Source organism: Danio aesculapii, chromosome 4 (genome assembly GCF_903798145.1).
Source record: "Danio aesculapii chromosome 4, fDanAes4.1, whole genome shotgun sequence".
In the NCBI taxonomy this organism is placed as follows: Eukaryota; Metazoa; Chordata; class Actinopteri; order Cypriniformes; family Danionidae; genus Danio; species Danio aesculapii.
The window spans coordinates 58,413,879-58,436,400 of NC_079438.1; the positions used below are offsets into that span (position 1 = coordinate 58,413,879).

The 22,522-nt window shown below is 35.1% G+C and overlaps 1 pseudogene; it reads right to left on the reverse strand.

Annotated features, from left to right (window-relative positions):
* Positions 1-22,522, reverse strand: part of LOC130223429 (sodium-coupled neutral amino acid transporter 4-like) — a 28,468-nt pseudogene that overhangs the window by 4,936 nt on the left and 1,010 nt on the right.

Genomic DNA, 22,522 nt, shown 5'->3' on the forward strand with positions numbered 1-22,522 from the left:
TAAAGAGCACCGATACAAACTGCTCTGTTCACCTACTGTACTCCTGAAAACTAATGAAAAACTTTCACAAAGAATAACTTAACATAATAGTAGGCTACATTTCAAATGTTTAAATAAGCATGCGTGACATGAAGATAACTGAATAACTATTAAAACAATATAATAATATATTATTCATATTTAAAATGTTATTATATATAATAAATAAAAGCGTGTAAATCGATTTAACAGTAAATGTAAAGAAATTTTTGATAGATAGATAGATAGATAGATAGATAGATAGATAGATAGATAGATAGATAGATAGATAGATAGATAGATAGATAGATAGATAGATAGATAGATAGATAGATAGATAGATAGATAGATAGATAGATAGAATGACAGACAGACAGACAGATAGATACATAGACAGACAGACAGACAGACAGATAGATAGATAGATAGATAGACAGACAGATAGATAGATAGATAGACAGACAGACAGACAGATAGATACACAGACAGACAGACAGACAGACAGACAGACAGACAGACAGACAGACAGACAGACAGACAGACAGACAGACACTTGTATCCTGATCCCTAAAAATGATTTTAGTAGTAACAACTAGATGAATGGAGTTGTCGGTCATCCTTTAATAACTCCTGGTTCCTCTAAGCGTGTGTAGAGCTCCTAATATAATTAAGTCAGCAGATGACCGTCTTGCGCAATGCTCTGACAGGCAGTTCAGGACAGAAGAGACGCTGCTCCGCAACTCTTACATAAAGGCCAGTTTTCTAGCGTCACCTGGGTGCCACATTTCAGCTCGCTGCCTGTCTGACCGCAAACTATTCGACAGGCCAGCGCCGACTCGATGTGTGAGATTTACTGAGAGAGTCTTCTGTCTGTGGCAGACGCTAAAACACACTTTACTAAAGGAGAAACTCACTAATAATAGCCATGATACTCACACTTCAGTTCAGCTCACTGAGAGTTCATTTAGAGTGAAGCGCTTTAAATACAGCACAGTACTCACTCTAAAAAATGCAGGGTTACACGATCCCTTCATGTCGGCCCAACGCAAATCAATTGAGTTAACTTGATGGTTTTTCTCATTTTAAGTTGTTTGAATCAAAGTGGGGGTGGGGGGGGGGGTGGGGGGGGATGAAGTGGACACTACTGATCCAACTAATCAAAGTGGTCAAGACTAGGAGGTGGTTGGAGCTAGACTATGCAGAGCTGCGGCCCTCCAGGAGTTTGAGACCACTGTCCTAGATATTATTTCTTATGTTATATCATCTCAAACTACCAAAATGTCACTAAAAGTCTCTTTGTTAAACAGTAGAGTTGAATTTTTAACATCAGAAGTGAACACAGCAGAGATCAACATCCCATAATGCAATTCACAACTGTAAATAAACAGGAAAAATAGAGAAAGGGTTTCATTAACAGACATTTTGTACAGTGGAGTCTAGAGATAACACACTGTCAGCCTCATTGTGGTTTAATGAGCTGAAATGAGCAGCTTAGCATGCTAGTTTCACAGAAACCACTCTAGAAATAGATTGTAAGCTCACAAACACAGAGAAAAAAAAAAAAACACACACACAAAAAAAGACAAGTTCTGTTCAGAAACACAGCTCACAATCAGCAGCTCGCACTGCTTTTCTCTCATTCGCATGTGAATTTATCATCATTCATGGTTGGTCATGTGACTGACCCTGACGTAACCTTTGACCCTGGGTTATACTGACCACACATAAATCACAGTGTCGTTTGTCAAGCCAAGCAGCTCAGGGTCAAGCCTACAGACCACCATAATCACAGGCTAATGTTAGGATAATGGTATCATATTCATATTTTTAAATCTACAATAGTTTAATATGTTAGCTATAATATTTAAAATATTTACTGAAATATTTTAATAATATTAGTAATAGTAATTTATATATATACATATGAAAATCACAAAATACAATTATTTATTATTTGCTATGGTAACGCAACAACTATAGTAATTGATCTGTTGTGAAGATTCTTTAGTTGCCATGGTAATACAACAAATTGTAATTGATCTGGCGTGGTGATTCTATAGTTGCTATGGTAATAAACAACTATAGTAATTGATCTGGTGTGGTGATTCTATAGTTGCTATGGTAATAAAACAACTATAGTAATTGATCTGGTGTGGTGATTCTATATTTGCTATGGTAATAAACAACTATAGTAATTGATCTGGTGTGGTGATTCTATAGTTGCTATGGTAATAAAACAACTATAGTAATTGATCTGCTGTGAAGATTCTGTAGTTCAAAAAGGTCATGATTCGCACTGAGGAAGGCATTGTGCCGAAACGTTGTGTTTTTTCTTCACGCGAAGAATGTAAAATAAAAACAGTACGAAGCGATTATTTGATGAGTGCGAATCATGACCTTTTTGAACAATAGTATTGACAAGATTAACGCACCAAAAAAGTAAAAAAATAAATAAAATAAAAAACGCAAGCACACAGGGCAAACTTCATTTCTTTCCACACAAGATTCTATAGTTGCTATGGCAATAAAACAACTATAGTAATTGATCTGTTTTGACGATTCTATTGTTGCCATGGCAATACAACAATATAGTAATTGATCTGTTGTGGTGATTCCACAGATGCTATTACATTAAATACATTAAAGTACATTAAAAACTAAATCTAATAGGCTGCGTCCAAAAATCGCATACTTCCATACCATATAGTACGCTAAAAATCAGTATAGAATTGGAAAAACAGTATGCGAGGAGTAGCCGGATAGCCTACTACTTTCGGTGAGACTCTGAAGTGCGCATCAAGTGGATGCAACGATATCCCATAATGGCAGTGAAGCGATGCAACTCACGCAGATAGGGCACGTGATCATGACAAAATGGCGGATGTAGTATGTTCGAGTTCCATTCATACTGCTCACGTTCATACTGTATAGAACGCACTTTTCTAATGGTCGAGTAGTATGATTAAATTCAAATGCAGTACCTACTGAGTAGTAGGTGGTTTCAGACGCAACCATAGATTTAATAAAATAAATATAATAAAAAAAAAAAATATATATATATCCATCTATTAATATTTAAAACTAAGCATACTAATAGTTTTATTAATATTTTTGTAACTTAATATATTTACAGAATTTATTTAATTATTTGAAAACATTACATAAATTAAATTAAACTACACTAAAGTACATTAAATACAAAATACACATTTGGTAAAATTATATTCACATATTATCGATTTAAAAACTAAACACTAATAGTGTTATTAATATTGTTACCATTAATATTATAATAATATAATGTAATAATTATAATATTATAATATAAATTACATAATTATAAGTCTATACATTATCTGAAAATGTATAAAAAAGCAAAAACTAAACTACACTAAAGTACTTTACATACAAATACACATTTAACATTATACATCATTATATATTTAAAAGTAAATAAATTAATATTTTAAATATTTATAAATGTCAAATAAAAGTCAAATTTAACTCTAAACATTTTACTTTTATACATATATAAAATTGTAAAATGTTATATTAAACTATTGACATGATACTGTGAATTGCACATAGATCTTTTATTAAATATGTATTTTAAAATGATTATTATTATTCTTATTGTTACTATTATTATTATTATATTATGAGTATTAAAATTATTCATTCATTCATTCTCTTTTCGGCTTATTCCCCATATCACCACAGCAATCTGAACCGCCATCTTATCCAGCATATATTTAACATGGTAATATAAGGGCAGCGGATACCCTTCCAGCTGCAACCCATTACTGGAAAACACCCACACACTCTTCCATTTACACACATACACTACGGTCAATTTAGTTAATCAATTCTCCTATAGCACATGTGTTTGGACTGTGGGGGAAAACAAGGAGCACCCAGAGGAAACCCACACCAACACTGGGAGAACATGCAAACTCCACACAGAAACACCAACTGACCAAGCTGGGACTCGAACCAGTGACCTTCTTGCTGTGAGGTGATCGTGCTACCCACTGCGCCACCATGCCGCCCTATTATAAGTATTATTTTTACTAATTTATTTGTTTAGGATTTATGAAAAAAAAAAACATGACAAAATGAAATAAATCAATAAAACATTTAGCAATACAGACTCAAAGTTCCTTGAAATCCATTATAATCTCCAGTGCAGTGGTCTATATAGCTGAATGTCCTGTGTGTGCTCTCAGTGAAACAGGATCTGAGCGTCTGCAGGGCTTTATAAGGCCACAGCTGTCTCTGCTTATAAGAAATGTAATAATGATACTAATGTGCTTCTGATTCACAGCACTGGATGCGCTTTTTGGGAACGCTCAGCATCAGGTGTCACTCGCTCTAGATGCTCTGAGTGCCCTGGATCTGGGACAGAGCTTATATCTGAGTCACCTGGGCAACCAGTCAGAAATCAGCCAATCACATACAGCCTCACCTGCCAGTCAGACTGTACATGTGCTGAGGAAGTGTTTTAGGGAAGAAACTTCAATTAGTTTTTAGTGCTAACAGTTTATTGTTCTCCTTACATGTATTTATTATGATAACTTTGCATTATTTTTCACTGTTAAGTCCCAAATACGTAGAGTAAGCACAGTTTAATGCATTTTGGTTTTAAGTGACTTAATTTTAAATGCTTTTTCAGATTATATATTTACATATGTCAATTTGCTTGCTATATTTGTCAAAGAAATGTATCCTGATTTAAAATGCTCACACCTTTGACATTAAATTGATGCAAAAAGTCTAGAAATCCATTTTAAGCTGTGTAAATATTCCATTGAATTGTATTTTAGTTTTATTATTTATTGTTTATTATTAAATATATTATTATTATTATTATTATTATTATTATTATTATTATCATCATCATCTATGTTTACTTTTAAATTTAGTGTTTGGATTTATTTCATTTACCATTAAAATGTGTAATTTATTTCCAGCTTCTGACAATTATCTATATTTTATTTCAGCTTTATTTTAAATAACCAATGGCAACTGTAACAAATGTTTTTGCATGCCATTTTTAAATATTCACAAGTAATTATTCCACTTAATTTTATATATTTTTTGTTTATTCTAACAATTATTATTCTACCATTATATATTCTATAATTATTATAATTATTATAATTATTATTTAATAATTATTGTTTATTCCTACATATATTATTAATTTTATTAGTATCTACAGAACGTTATGGATGCCGTTGACTTAATTGTGTGTAATTATTTCTAAATGTAATTATTGACAATGATGAAATAATGATTTAATTAACACAAAAATGAAATAACCACTGAATGATGAGCTAAATTTGACTGGTGATGTCATTAATTCAACAGCTTAAAGGTGCTTCAGATTAAACCGCTTTATTATATTATGATCAAAGAGTGAACAGATCATCATCAGACTAAAGCTCACATCTGTGTGTGTGTTGTTTCTGTGGGTCAAACTAAAGGTCTCGGTGGCTCTCAGACAAAACAAAGACATCTCGCTCACAAAAGGCCGTGACATTTAAGAGCAACACCAAGGCCAAGCACTAAAAACAATAATCACAAAAAAACTCCACAGAGCCTGATCTGAACCTGACTGTGGTTTTGCGTGTGTTTGTAGCGCCACATGGTTATAGTGGCCACATGCTGTAACTGCACTTTTGGCAAGGTCACTGCACTGCATCAGGTAATATTCCATTCCCATTGCTCGCCCCGCCCTCACTGAAAAAAAATGGGCGGGGCTTGATGAGGAGAACATAAGAAGCTCTCGAACGCCCTCTGTCTGTCACATGACTAAAACAGTGTAGGCAGATTGAAAAAAGCTTGATTAACATATAAAACTGACTATATATTTTCTGCAACGCTCCTGTTTTTGTTATTTTACATTTGGACTTTAATTTATATTTAAAATGAACAACACTACTGATTATTTTAGAACTTCCAATTTATTTGGGGAGGAAGACTAAAAATAATAAATAAACTCAAACTAATAACAAGTGTGTTCATGATTATACATAAAAAGAAAAATCATATGCAAGCAGCATAACAAGCTGTTTTAAATGTCTAAAAAGCAATGGAAGTGAACAAGACTGAAAGACTCCAACCAAAAACAGTGAAGAAGTGAAGAATAAGGTCAATACCTTTATTTTAAAATTATTAATCATTTATTTAGCGCTCATATTTACTCAATACTTGACCCAAAACTCACTAAATGCACTGATAAGGCTACCAAATTGAATGAGTTGTAAAAGGCAGTCGCGTGAAAAAATACTACATTTATTTATATTGAATACGCTTATATTTTTTGATTAATACTATAGCTAAACTCTATATTATATGGGATCTAAAATCTCTTTGTTAATGAAGGTTTCAGCATCCTGTAGTATCATACACTCTCAGAAATAAAGGTACGCGAGCTGTCACTGGGGTGGTACCTTTTCAAAAAGTACAAATTTGTACCCAAAATGTCCATATTAATACCTTAAGGGTACATATTAGTACCCAAAAAGTACAAAAGTGTTCCTCTTAAAATTCTGAGGAACTATATATACTTTTGAGGTACCAATATGGACCCTTTAAGTACAAATGTGTACCTTTTGAAAAGGTACCACCCCAGTGACAGCTCGCGTACCTTTATTTTTGAGAGTGTAGAGAACTGGTAAACGGCAATAAATACTGTATATTCTCTATAGTTCTTGTGTTACAATGGCAACTGTAGAATCCCCACAATAGATTACTTACTATAGTTGTTGTGTTACCATAGCAACTGTAGAATCCCCACAACAGATCAATTACTATAGTTGTTGTGTTACCGTAGCAACTGTAGAATCACCACAACAGATCACTTACTATAGCTGTTGTGTTACCATAACAACTGTAGAATCCCCACAACAGATCAATTACTATAGTTGTTGTGTTACCGTAGCAACTGTAGAATCACCACAACAGATCACTTACTATAGCTGTTGTGTTCCCATATCAACTATAGAATAACCCCAACAGACCAATTACTATAGTTGTTGTGTTACCGTAGCAACTGTAGAATCCCCACAACAGATCACTTACTATAGTTGTGTTACCATAGCAACTGTAGAATCCCCACAACAGATGAATTACTATAGTTCCTGAGTTACTATGGCAAATGTAGAATCTCCACAACATATCAATTACTATAGTTCTTGTGTTACCATGGCAACAATAGAATCATAACAACAGATCAATCACTATAGTTCTTGTGTTACCATGGCAACTGTAAAATCATCACAGCAGGTTAATTCAAGTTCTTCACTACAGCGTAGCTCTCAAACACTATAGTATTGACTGTGAATTACTGTTGTAATTCTTTCATGTGCAAATCTGCGCCATCTGCTGGACGTTTACAGACAGTACAGGATTATATTCATAAATAAAAGAGTGTTTAGTCACTCACGGGGAAGAGTACGATGGGTACGGTGAGCGTCACTGCCGTCAGCACTGCCAGTCGCACCATCAGCAGCATCGTGTCGAACTTGTAGGACCTTGGTGAAAGTGTGCAGAAGCTCAGCCTCCACATGATCTGAAACACACACACACACAGAGATGAGTGTTTCTGTTTCACACGAGTGTGTGAGGGCCAGTGTGTGTGTTTGTGACATACCATAAAACGTCAGATAACCGAAGAGAGCAGACAGCAGGTACATAACCAGCATAGCCAAGATGGAGAGGTTTGAGACGGACTGCATCCTCCGACGAGAGCGACTGAAACACATACACATGCACATCAAAAACACAACCCTAACAGCTATAACACACATCTGAGACATAGGGGGTGAGATGCTAAACGTAATTAGATTGTTATCCAGCTGTTGGTTTTGATGCCTAAATCTACATTATTCCCGCCATATATTAAATGGCATCTTTAGTTTTTGTATGCTGATCTGAAGCTATTTAAAACAAAAAATTATAGATTATACCTTTTTTAAAGTGTGTTATCTAGACTACAATCCTCACGCAGAAAAGCTTTATCTATTTCCACAGATTTATAGCAGGAAGGCCCAAACTCGGTCCTGGAGGGCCGGTGTCCTGCATAGTTTTGCTCCAACTTCCTTCAACACACCTGCTTAGAGGTTTCTAGCATACCTAGTAAGAGCTTGATTAGCTTGTCCAGGTGTGTCTGTAAACTTTACAGGACACCGGCCCTCCAGAACTGAGTTAGGACACCCCTGGATTATAGCATTTCATAAATTAATAAAGAGGAAACTGATAAAGAAGGAAAAAAACTTTGGGTTATTAAAGTTACATATAAAAGTAAATACCTTTAAATATAATATTCATATATAATAATTATTATTTGATTTATATACAATTCATTCATTTTCTTTACAGCTTAGTCCTTTCATTAATCCGGGGTCACCACAGTGGAATGCCAACTTATCCAGCATATGTTTCACGCAGCGGATGCCCTTCCAGCCATAACATATCACTGGGAAACACCCACACACTCCTGCATTCACACTCATACACTACAGGCAATTTAGCTTATTCAATTCCCCTATAGCCCATGTGTTTGGACTGTGGGGGAAACTGGAGCACCCAGAGGAAACCTTCGCAAACACGGGGAGAACATGCAAACTCCACACAGAAATGCCAACTGTCAACTCGAACCAGCGACCTTCTTACTGTGAGGTGATTGTGCTACCCACTGCGCCACCGTGACACCCTTATTAATAATTATATATATTATTAAACAAATCTGTTACTGGATGATAGTACTACTACTACGATTAATAATAATAATAATAATAATAATAATAATAATAATAATCACTCACTTCTTCAGTTCACTGTAGATAGGCAGAACTTCAGGATGACACACAAATGCGAAGGCGAGTATGGGAACAGTGTAAACAGTCTGAAAAACAAATATAACAAACACAATCAGGCTCTTTTCATGCACACACACTTGTACAGCTATGTTTACCGGGACTTTCTATAGACATAATGATGTTTCTACTGTACAGACTGTATATTCTCTCTCCTCCACCCCTAAACCAACCCTCACAGTAAATAATCTGCACTTTTACATTCTCAAAGTAACTGATTCGGTCTGATTTAGGAGCCATTTTGATCATGGGTACTAAAAACAAATGCCCACACAAGGTCAAAATGTACTGGTATTGCTATACTTGTGGGGACATTTGATCTTCACAACATAAGCAATACAGTTGAAGTCAGAATTATTAGCGCTCCTGTATATTTTCCCCCAATTTCTGCTTAAATAATAGTTAATAACTCATCTCTAATAACTGATTTCGTTTATCTTTGCCATGATAACAGCACATAATGTTTGACTAGATGTTCGTCAAGAAGTCAATGTATAATAAGCTAATAATATTGACCTTAAAAATGGTTTTCAAATTAAGAACTGCTTTTATTCTAGTCCAATAAAACAAATCAGATTTTCTCCAGAAGAAAAAATATTATAAGGAAATACTGTGAAAAATTTGTTAAACATCATTTGAGAAATATTTGAAAGAAAAAAGGAGGGCTAATGACTTCAACTGTACAACACACACGCACGCACGCACGCGCGCGCACACACACACACACACACACCACACACACACACACACCACACACACACACACACACACAAACAATCCTCATCATTGACCTGTGAGTTGAAGATGAAGTATTTGGGTGTGCACATGTCCTGGTGGTCCTCCGGGTGAGCGCTGAACTGCACCGAGTCATGGAGAGGTGTGTGTGGATCCACAGCATTCGCAGCCGTTTCTGACATGTACGCCAGAGCCGAGGCATTGTGCAGACCATACAGAGCTATGGCATCCGATCCATTTATGCTAACGTTTGAGCCGTGCTCGAAGAAGAATGGAAGAGGACACGGCAGAATCGTCTTCTTGTAGATCAGCTGACAAATACAACATGAATTCAATTAGAAACAGCTAAAATATATGCAAATGACAATTAGATTGATGAAATATAATGCATTATGACAAATATATGCAATTATTAATATATATAAAATGCATAACATTATTCTGGAGGTCAACAGCAAGAGCTTACAGTTAAGTTTATTGCAGAGAGAATAAAAAGACATGCTGTTTCATTATTGCTACACTGGTTGGAAAATTATAAATAAGAAAAAAAAATCCTGAATAAAAACAATATTTTAGTCTATTTTTTTATCTCACACGTCAAATAAAAACAATTCATGATTAAAATAATTTAAAAAATAATGAATAACACGAAAAAAATAATTCAAAACACGTAACAGGACATTGCAGAACTAAAAGCGAAGCAAACAAAGCGAATCAGCATCAGTAAACGTACCACTCCCAGGAAGAAGACCATACAGGAGAGAGAGAAGCCGCTGGTGTAGCCCAGATACCCTGCAGGACACAGCAAACATTCAGAAACACATCACAACATCCTCACAAAACTCTCTCTGATGCTCCAAAGCAAGACTCACCTAGGTTTTTCAGCAGAGACAGCGGTAAAATGATGCCGATGGACACCAGCACCACCACGTAATTCCCATCCAGATACCATTCACTGCACACAGAGACAAATGATCAGAACAGCACACTATATAATTATGACTTGATTAATCCAACTAATCATTAACCCTAATCATTACCCAGAACTCTCCTCCAGTCCGAGGAAAGCTCGAATCACCTCCGGCAGCTCGTATTTGACAATGAAACAGGTAGCTGGACATGGCTGAAGACAAACAAAACACATTAAAACACAATTATTCACCCTTCAATTTTAATCGTAATAATGTCTTTCGTCTTTGCCATGTTGACATTATATAATGATATTCTTCACGATACTAATATTCAGCTTAAAGAGACATTTAAAGGTTGATTAGATTAACTAGGCAAGTCATTGTATAACAGTGGTTGTTTTGTAGACAATCCCAAACATTTAAGGGCGCTAATAATATTGACCAAAGTAAGGTAGAAATTATAACGGCTCTATTAAACACCACTTGGGAAATATTTGAAATAGAATGAAAAATTCACATCATATAACATCACTCATGCAACAAAAAAGCCTATATATTCACCTCCTATGTTCTGCAGAGTATAGACCCAAAGCTGCCATTTTTTCCAGGCCATCCAAACGCTCTTTCTCCAAGCGTCTCATAGATCAGCGAGCCTGTAGTGAGAGGATATTCAATATGAGTCAATTTTTGATATTAATATATATATATATATATATATATATATATATTATATTATATATATATATATATATATATATATATGTATGTTTGCGATCATTAGACAAACTCACCTCCTTCTTTGGCCGTCACTAATAACAGATGAACGGAATATAGTGAGAGGATAGCGACTCCCAGCAGGAGGATTCTGGGAAAACAAGAAAGAAACATCAGATTATATAAATATTTGGGTTCACAAACACAAAGCTAACCAACTGATAGAAAATGTATAATGTATAAACAAATACAAGCATAAAAAACACTATATATAGAAATGTTATAGAATTTTTATTTCTGGAAGACTTTAATCAGTGTCTCTAATATTGTAACAGGGATGTGACGCTGACAACAGGGGTGAGGATCCAAATGCAGGGTTTTATTAACAGGATGATCAGGCAAGCGATGATCAACACAGAAGCAAACAGTTGTAATCCAAGTCATAATCAAAATAACAGCAGGTCGGCGCCAGTGGTGTAGTGGTGTAGTGGTTAGTGCGTCGACACATGCACTCAGGTGCTCACGGTGAACCAAGTTCAATTCACGCCTCACCGTCCTATGCCGATCCTTCCCCTCTCTCTGCTCCCCATGCTTTCCTGTCAATACTCTCTACTGTCCTATCCATTAAAGGTGAAAACCCCCCAAAAAATGTTTAAAATAATAAATAAAAAATAACTGGCAGATGGTCACACGGTAAGCAGCAGACAACTTAAAACAAACAAGGTGAGAATCAAAAACACGGCAAAGCAAGACAAGGTAACGCGTTGTAATGTCACTAAACAGATAACAAGCCTCCGCCACGACTGTGTGTTAGTGTGCTGTATTTATACTACAGTAATCAGTCAAAAAGCAGCTTTAGCTGTGAGTGTCTAATCAATGTTGACTTGGGAGCAGGTGAGTGTGTGTGTTGCATGACTGGATCTGTAGTCCATAAACCGGTAGATTTGTAGTTTGTGTGAATGTTTTCCAGTGATCTATGGTGTTTAGATCGCTGGTGATTGTGACAATATCTCCTGTTAAGTAACATGTGGTGAGGTTTATTTCTGAAGCAGTTTTTTAAGTGCAGAGGACAATCATATATATATATATATATATATATATATATATATATATATATATATATATATATATATATATATATATATATATATATATATGAACAACGATATGCTAATGATTACAGATGACCGGCTTTCTCACAAGAAATGTACTGTAGTAATTTATTGTAAATAATTATTTTTTTTTTAACCATATTATAGTAATAATATAGTTATATTGCTATGGTAACGCAGAGTTACAGTTTATGAGTTCACTATAGTAAATACTACAGTATATGAGCACATTCAATAACAATGAGTTGTAAATAAGCAGATAAACGAATGAATAAACAAATTTAAATTGTAAATAAACTGAAGTACATTACACTTTACTATAGTATTTTGTACGGTTTGTATGTTCTCCCCATGTTGGCGTGGGTTTCCTCCGGGTGCTCCGGTTTCCCCCACAAGTCCAAAGACATGTGGTACAGCTGAATTGGGTAATCCAAAAGTGTATGAGTGTGAATGAGAGTGTATGAGTGTTTCCCAGTGAAGGGTTGCAGCTGGAAGGGCATCCGTAAAACATATGCTGGATAAGTTGGTGGTTCATTCCGCTGTAGCGACCCTAGATTAATAAATGGACTAAACCGAAAAGAAAATGAATGAATAAAACTAAGTGCTCACAGCCCCCTCTGCTGGTGACAATAATCAGCACATGTTTAGCTCTGGTAAGTTTTCAGGTTTCAGCACATTTAGGACCTGGTCTGGATCAACAGGCACAAACCAGCTACAGCTCACCGTTAACTACCCATAAGCCCCTGCTGCGTCTGAGCGAAGTCTCAGCTATAGAGACAGACTAAATGACAGAATGATGCATGGGTGAAAATGGGTTAATGGTGGTTGGGTCACTGGGACACCGGCCCTCCTGCAGCGTACAGACCAGAGAATAACCCATCTGACACCCTCACTGGAGAATGAAGGAGACACGCTGGCCTGAACACCCCTCAGGTGACGCTTCGTGCTGTAGGTGTGTGTGTGTGTGTGTGTCATTTCTCCTGCGATGGTGGACAGTGGGACTGCAGCCGAACACAGCTGACTGCTGTCAGTCACACTGCACGCACACACATACATACACATACACAGACACTGACATTCACACATGAACAGAAACACAGACACACAAATTCATACACACATACTGTACACAACACACATACATGCAAACAAACAATGACATGCATATGCACATACATAGCCACAGACATACTGTACACACACATACACTTATACATGCCTGGACACATATATACACTCAGATACATCTATACTCACACAGACACACACACATTCATACAGAAGTAGACACACACCACAGCTGCAGACACACAAATAAATAGACACAAAGACAAACATACTGTACACACACACTTACTGTACACACACACACACACACACACACACACACACACACACACACACACACACACCACACACACACACACACACACACACACACTCATTCCTTTTACTTAAGTAACTAAAAAAGAATACTGAGAAGATTTCTATGATATTTATATCTACAGACAGTTATACATGACAAACTTACACCTCTTAACAGCAACAACAAAATACCTCCTTCAATTAAGCTTTTTGGAGTATATTTGACAGCTTTTTTGGTCCCTTTTGGGTACAAACTGTCCCCAGAAATGGTCAAGTGGGTCAAATACACACACACACTCACACACATATGTTTTTAACCCCTCAGTGAACAGCAGACACAGGGCTAAATATAGGCGTATAGTTGATTAGTGTTATGTGCAGTTTAGCATGTCCCGCAGTCCCTGACACACCGGCGTCTGCTCTGCATTCTCTGATAACAAACTCTCAAGGGCTTTCTGGAAGTTCTGCATTCACTGCACACTTCAGTACTCTCAGTACTCTCTTTTACAACCACTACAGACATTTATACGTATTTACAGTCATATTTAATGTCATTTCATCCATTATTTTAATGTTAATGTATGTACTAACATAAAGAATGAACAATTCAGTAGTTATTACATATATGATTATGTAAGTCAGTAAAAATAAAGTCATTCAGTTATTTTTAACTCAGTGCATTACCTAATGTTGACAGACAGACAGATAGAGAGATAGACAGACAGACAGATGGATAGAAGATAGAGAGAAGACTGATAGACAGACAGACAGATGGATGGACAGACTGTCTGTCTGTCGGACCAACAAATGGATGGATGGATGGATGGATGGATGGATGGATAGATAGATAGACAGGTGGATGGATAGATAGATAGACAGGAGTGGATAGATAGATAGATTAGATAGATAGATAGATAGATAGATAGATAGATAGATAGATAGATAGATAGATAGATAGATAGATAGATAGATAGATAGATAGATAGATAGATAGACAGGTGGATAGACAGACAGACAGACAGACAGACAGACAGACAGACAGACAGACAGACAGACAGACAGATAGATAGATAGATAGATAGATAGATAGATAGATAGATAGATAGATAGATAGATAGATAGAATAGACAGACATATAGGTGGATAGACAGACAGACAGACAGACAGACAGACAGACAGACAGACAGACAGACAGACAGACAGACAGACAGACAGACAGACAGACAGACAGACAGATAGATAGATAGATAGATAGATAGATAGATAGATAAGATAGATAGATAGATAAGATAGATAGATAGATAGATAGATAGACAGACAGACATATAGGTGGATAGACAGATAGACAGACAGATAGACAGATAGAAATGACACTCTTAATGCGGGTCGTTCTAGTATCTGCATTCCAGGATCTGTGTTATGACTGGCTGAACTCATGCAGATGAGCTCTAGTAATGTGGGAAATGTTGGCACACACTCACATGAACAGGATGATGCCAGTGTTGGCCATGGCGAAGGACAGACCCAGAATCCCACTGCCCATGATGGCGTTACTGAGGTTAAAGACCGACATGCCAAAGGAAGCATGACCCGGGTGCTGTGAGAACGAGAGAGATGCTATCAGCAGCTGTTATGTAGGACTGAAGAGTTTATTCTGTGATAACAACCGACTGGATGTGCATTATACTGATTATTACACAAAACTATTAGACACAAAACGTTAATCTGAGCTGTAGTCATTCATTAGCTCTTTAATTAAATGCCACACCTTGCTGAAAGATGGACCCTAGTTAAGTCTTTAAATGTGACTTTAAGCTGAATACTAGTCTCTAGCAAAATAGCTAGTAAAATATCATGTACTGTCATCAAAAGAAACTCGTTATTAGAATGAGTTATTAAATATATGCTTAAAATGTGTTTCCAAAAAGATTAGCACTTGAGAAATACATAAAAATAAATAATACAGCTTATAATGTCATTATTGAGGCATCAGAATCAGGTATGGTGGAGTGAGGGGTTTAATAAACATAATGAATGTGTGTTTTTAGAAGTAAAATCGTACATATTCTTCATTATATTCCTCATATTTCTTCTTTCTTCATCAACCCGTTGGTGAGAAAACTTCTGACTCTCTGCATCATCTTCATCCAGAAATTGGCTGTAGAGCACAACACACACACACACGTTACTTTACACATATATCGTATGCTATTAAAGATACGCTCCTGATTCATGTGTCACAGTGTCTGTGTGTGTATCAGGAGAGTTTCAGGGTTAAACACACAGCGCAGAGGACTCTGACCTGTTGATTGTGGCCTTTTCAGAGTCCATGTTCTCTCTGTAGCTGTCGTCCACACTGCTCTCATCCTCCATCTCTGCGCTCACTTTCTTCAGTTCCATTCGCTCCATCTTTACAGCTGATTATTAGGTTACGCGCTGGGGAAAACAACTGAAAACAAAACCACAGATTATTAGTTTAGAATCTATAATAAGAGGAGATTCTTCATGTATTCATTCTAAGTTTTTTTTTGTAAATGCGTCTAAATTGTGGCAGGTTAACTTGTGTTTATGACCAGCGACCTTGAACCTGTTCAACACAACAAGATTTGGAGCCAAAGGTATTGACTGAACATCTGAACTTGTGGTGATAAATGGATCAATATAAACTCAAAACACTAAACAAATCTGAGCTGTTCCAGTTTAACCATGGTAAACGATACCCCGCTGTTTCATTCCACCCATTTTAAGGTTGAGTTCAAATGTAAAAACTAAATATATAATGATTATACTTTATGGTGATATTTTGAGATTCATATGTGCAGCCGGTTTTATTTAAAATCAAAATAACGAAGCACCTTTCAAGCATTTATTATACTAAATAGTAAATCATTATCTTAAAATAAGCACTGCAACATGGTTATTTGACATTTATTATTATTTTTTTCCCAGCAAAGAAACCCCAAGATCAATATTTTAAGATTCATAACGTGTTTTATTTCAAAATCTAAATAATGAAGCATCTTTTAAGTATTTAATTACTGCATATCTTAAAGTAAGCATTGCAAGAGGAGTAATTTATGTTTATTATGTTTTTTCCAGCAAAAAAAACAAAACAAATATATTTAGTTTAAATAATATGAAGATGGTTTTTTTTCAAATCTAAATAATAAAGCACCTTTCAAATATTTACTGCATTATCATAAACTAGTCAGATTCACGTGGCTATTAAAAAATTGTAATGATTATTTACATTTTATCAGCCAAAAAATAAATATTTGGTGTAATAAAAACTGTAAAACCCCTTTTATTCAAAATATAATTAATGAACACATTTTTAAGTATGTAATTACTGGGTTGTTGTGAATTGTCAGATGGTATTTGTTTAGTTTCAGCAAAAATAATAATAATAATAATAAAATGTGTTTTAAAAAAAAAAACATAAAAAAAACACATAAAAAAAATAAATAAAAACAATAAAATAAAATAAAATAATCAAAAATTCTGTAAATGATTCTTTAACTGAACTTATATGATATATTATTATATAATAGTGTTTCTGGGTCCATCTTAATAAGTCATTTATAGTTTGTCCTGATGAAACCAAACAGAGATAAATGTTTAAAAGATATAATTATTGACATTTTGTTGGTTCTGTGCCCAAGGACTGCTGTTGATTTCCAACATGCGTTTCAGCGGTGATCAGTGAACACAGATCAGCATTACTGCACCACAGAACTTACTTAAACTATAAATTAAGCCTTGCATTTATTGTTTTTGGCATTTTATGAACTAAACGACACCAAAAAGTCTATTGTGATGATGGTTTATAAAAAGCATCAAGTAACAGTCAAATTTATTTACCAGTTTAATCTACGAGCATGTGCATTCTGTTTTAATACCCACATAAAAAATGTGTACATTTTATTTAATTGAGCTATTGCATATTATTAAACCAAAAACAACTACTCTTAATCGCCAAGAAGGTTATTTTCTATCATTTAATTACATTTCTTGACATATAAATTCTATTTTAGATGTAAAACATCTTTTTTTCTACACTGAGAAAAGTGTTGCATGCAAAAACTATTGCAAACAATTTATTGTGTTGAATTTAAACAAACAAATTAAATTTAATAATGTTCAACTTAATTTGTTTGTTTAAATTCAGCCCAAATAAATTGTTTTAAAACCACTTAACGTAAAAAAAATTGAGTAAATCCAAGGAATCATCTTTGAATAATTTTTTTCAGTATACATCCACTGTAAAAAATGCGGGGTTGTTGCAACCCAACATTGGGTTGAATATGATCAAACCCAATGCTGATAAAACTATTTTCTATTAAATGTACATTGCAGTTTTTAACCCAACAGTTGGCTTTTGCATTATATTATTCAACAAAAAAAACATTTCTTAATCCTCAGTTTTTTTATTATTAATTAAGTGTCTTTACATATAATTTCTACATTAAATGTACTAAATCTTTTTTCTCTCTATACCCACTCTAAAAAATGCTGGGATACTGCAACCCAGTATGGACAAAGCCAATGTTGGATAAAAAAATTCTTTTAAATGTACATAGCAGTTTTTAACCCAACAGTTTGATTTGTCCATATTCGTCCTGCCTTTGGATTACAGCAACAAAAGGTTTTGTTAGTTTATATTAGTTTTTTCCACATAAATATTTCAATTCTTTTTAACTCAAATAAATAATAACAATGTCCAATATACATTCCATTTCACAGCTTTTCAATGTGTTGTTTTGTCCTTTGGTGGTTAAAGATGCTTGTTTTGCTTTAATATAAGACATCTAAACATTATCATGTGTAATAATTAAACTTCATCAGGTAAAAGTAGCCCAAAATCCTAGAAACATCTGTTTGAAAAAAGGTTGACAAATAATAACACCAATCTTCATCCAGAAAACATTTTCTTCAGCAAACGTACAGCATGTTTTACTGCATGTTCTTGGAGCTTTGAGCCTCCAGTCTCAGATCTGTAACCACTAACTCAGTTTAAGTGACGTTTTATCATCACAATCACAAACACACACTCGTCACCATTGCCCAATTCACAATTTATTCCAGTGGAGAGCTGCTGTTTTCCTCCAGCTCTCCATAAAGGCTGTTTGTTGAATGTTTGGGTTGAGGACTCAAGTATCTGTGCGTCTGATCCACTCCGTGACGCATGAACTCTGGAAATCAGACGCGTTTAGAGCTGCTCAAACACACACCTGTTATGAGCACACAACACGCACTGGCCTCAGGTCAGCTATTTCCAGCAATAACCATCCCCAAAGAGACAGAGAACATTGCATAAGGATTAGATGAGCCAGTTTATAAGCCAAAACACCGCCAAACCATTCTTACACCCAATTACCCACAATCCTCCACTTCACCCACACAAAGCCCTCATTGATAGGATTCATAAACGCGGCCAGAGAGGCCACTGCACTATAGACTCATGGAAAGCTGAAAATCTTCCACAGGCCTACAGGACTGAGAGTGCGACACGTTTACTGGATTCACACATGACAACGCTTTTACACTGGGAACGTTCTGGTAAGGTTATTTATGGTAACATTAATAAAACATTCATAAAAATTCAATCCATTACGCATCATTTTTGGAATGTGTTCCTTCTAGAAAAGACGTTCTTTGATGTTCTTTAAAAATGTTTAGAACATTCAGAGAACATTCCGAAGTGACGTTTCCATGAGGCTGTGAGTCCACAGACAGCTTTTCTCTCGAGATGAACGTTTGTTTTCTGTTGTTGACGGTGTCACTGTGTTTTTTGAGCGCTCAGCTTTTTTGTCAGCCATTACAAGTAGGCTTGTCATGATAAGGAATGTTTGTTGTGCGATATATTGTCACAGAAATTGTCACAATACTCGATATTCTTGCCATTTTGAGGTCACTTTATGCCACTGATTATATACTTACTTACTCCCAGGGCCGTTTATACTGAAGTTGATATTTAGTTGCACCATGTCCATGTTTCGTAACCCCCAACCTGGAGGACCAGAACATATACTCATACACTACGGACAATTTAGCTTACCCAATTCACCTATAGCGCACGTCTTTGGACTTGTGAGGGAACACCCGGAGAAAACTCGAACATAGGGAGAACATGCAAACTGCACACAGAAATGACAACTGCATTATATTAATACAAAAAGATATAAACACTGTAAAATACGTATCATTCTTAACATTATTTCGATTTTATCATTTGATGTTAAGAAGGTAAATGTCCTATTATATATACTATTAAACGTTGTATTAGGTTTATGCCCAAATATAAACTTTGACACCGGTGAGGTAGAACGTAAATGTCATTGTAAAATGGCTTTAACGTTAGTTGTAAATTCGTAAATATATAATGCAATTGCAAAACTGATTGAGGTCATCTCCAAGTTTTGCATAATAAGTCGATGTTTTGATTATTGTGACAGGCCTAATTAGAAGTTAAATAATGCAACGATTATTCATAACACTTCTGAGCCAACTGTCCAATCGAATTGGAGATACCACCCAATGGTCAACAAATAATAAGATTAACAAATAAATAAAAAAGACTTTCGACTTGTAATAGTACAGCAGGGATACTCTGTATCATAGCAACTGACTAAAAAATGCAGCACTGCAAAAAAGATCACAGCTGAGCATGGACACACACCTAACAGGGATCTGGTCTTTATTCTTAAATCAATTACGCATCATTTTGGAATGTTCTGCTCTGCTCCTTTAGAAAAGACGTTCTTTGATGTTTTTTAAAAATGTTTAGAACGTTCAGAGAACATTCCGAAGTGACGTTTCCATGAGGCTGTGTTGTCAATGGTTTTCTGTTGTTGTCAGTGGTAGAGCTGTGCTTTTTGAGCACCTGCAGCATAGCAAGACTCTGACTTTTGAACGTTTTTTTAGGGTCACTCAGCATTTTTTCAGCCATTGCAAGTTTAAATATGCAGCGCTCATCAATTTTGAGCCAGCTGTCCAATCATAGTGGAGAAGGGGCAGGACAATTCCAGTCAACTGTCAACTCACAATCTGATAAAGACTTTTAACTTGTAATGATAAAGCAGGAATATCATAGCAAGCAACTGGAATAAATGATGTGCTGCAAAAACGATAACGTCATTTTTAAAACAGCGCTTGCTTTTCTGCAGTTGCCACACACCCTTAAATGATCTGGGCTTTGTTCTGAAATCCATTATACATCATTTTTTAAAATGTTTTACTCTGAAATGTTGTTTTCTCTTTTGTTTTTTAAAGTTTTTATATTTGTTTAGAACATGCAAACATTCTGAAATAATGTTTCCATTAAAATACATTAGAGAAAGTTTTCTAGGACCTTCATCTTGGAACAATGGAACAATGGCGACAGCAGTATAAAACACTAAAACAAGGCATGTGCGAAATAAATGAAAATTCGATGCCAAAAACTGAAAAGACTTTGTCATAATTATTATGTATTATTTGATTGAACAATGTAATTGCACTACTAAAAAAAAAAACACAAGCCAATAAAATAACCACATCTTATTGACAGTAATATTTTATTGTCAGTTCACGAGTTTAAAATTAATTTTACCAGCACTGCCATGACAGCACTATTGTTAACAGTTGATGCAAAGATAAGTATACATGTACATGAGTAGAATCTTGAACTGTGAAAATGACGTATGCACAATCACCGGTGCACTGTTCCTGCGCTTCAACACCATTAAAATTAATGAGTTTCATAGCACAGTGAATTCTGTGTCCGGTGTGAAAGCCCCTTCAGAACGCACAGTGATAGCTTTTTTGGGTTCATATTTTTTGTGTTTTCTCTTAAGCAAAAAAGAATAGGTGGCTGAAAATTGTGTGTATCCCTAAAACATCAAAGTTTAAAGTGACAATTATTAACAATAATAATCAAAAAGCACTTCTGCCGATATATATATATTTTAATAATCTTAGCTATTTTAATCTTAAACTATAGCTGTTAAAACAAGCAGCTCTTGCAATCACAGATTAGAGTTAGTTTTATAATCATAGTTAGACTGTTTTGAGTTAGCCAATGTGAAGATAATGGAATAAATGAAGGACCTTTTACAGGGTTATCAAAAACAGCCATTGCTACATAGACTGTAATAATGCTGGGTTCCACACAATTCCTTCATGTTGTCTCAACACAAAGTTAACTTGATTGTTTTTACAAATTTAGTGGACTGAACATAAAACAATTAAGCTCTCCCAAAAAAACTCTAGAATTTTGTTGATTCAGCTTAAATAAGTATTTGAATCTTTTTTTGAGTGTATATCCATTGATATATATATATATATATATATATATATATATATATATATATATATATATATATATATATATATATATATATATATATAAATAAAGTATTCCTCTTTTTTTTCCACCTGCTAACTGACAAAACAAACTCAACACTAGCATTAATGAACTCATACCACTTTTTCTGCACTGTTGCTGTGGCTTCTAGGAACATAACGTTTCAGAACAAACTCCCACCCTGTTCAACCAGACTAACCTGAGATAAAAGCCTCGAACAAACCCAAACACGACCAAACACACCTTTAACACCAGCACAGTTAGAGTTTATTTCAGGCTCTCTCTCTGACTCTACAGTACGCATGACTGGAAAAATACAATATTAAATACTCAAGTCTACACCAAAACAAAGACATTTAATGGAGAACTAATCAGATAATAATAATCAAGCATTTCCATCTTCACAAGCCTTTAGATTTCAATCTGAAACATTCAAACAAT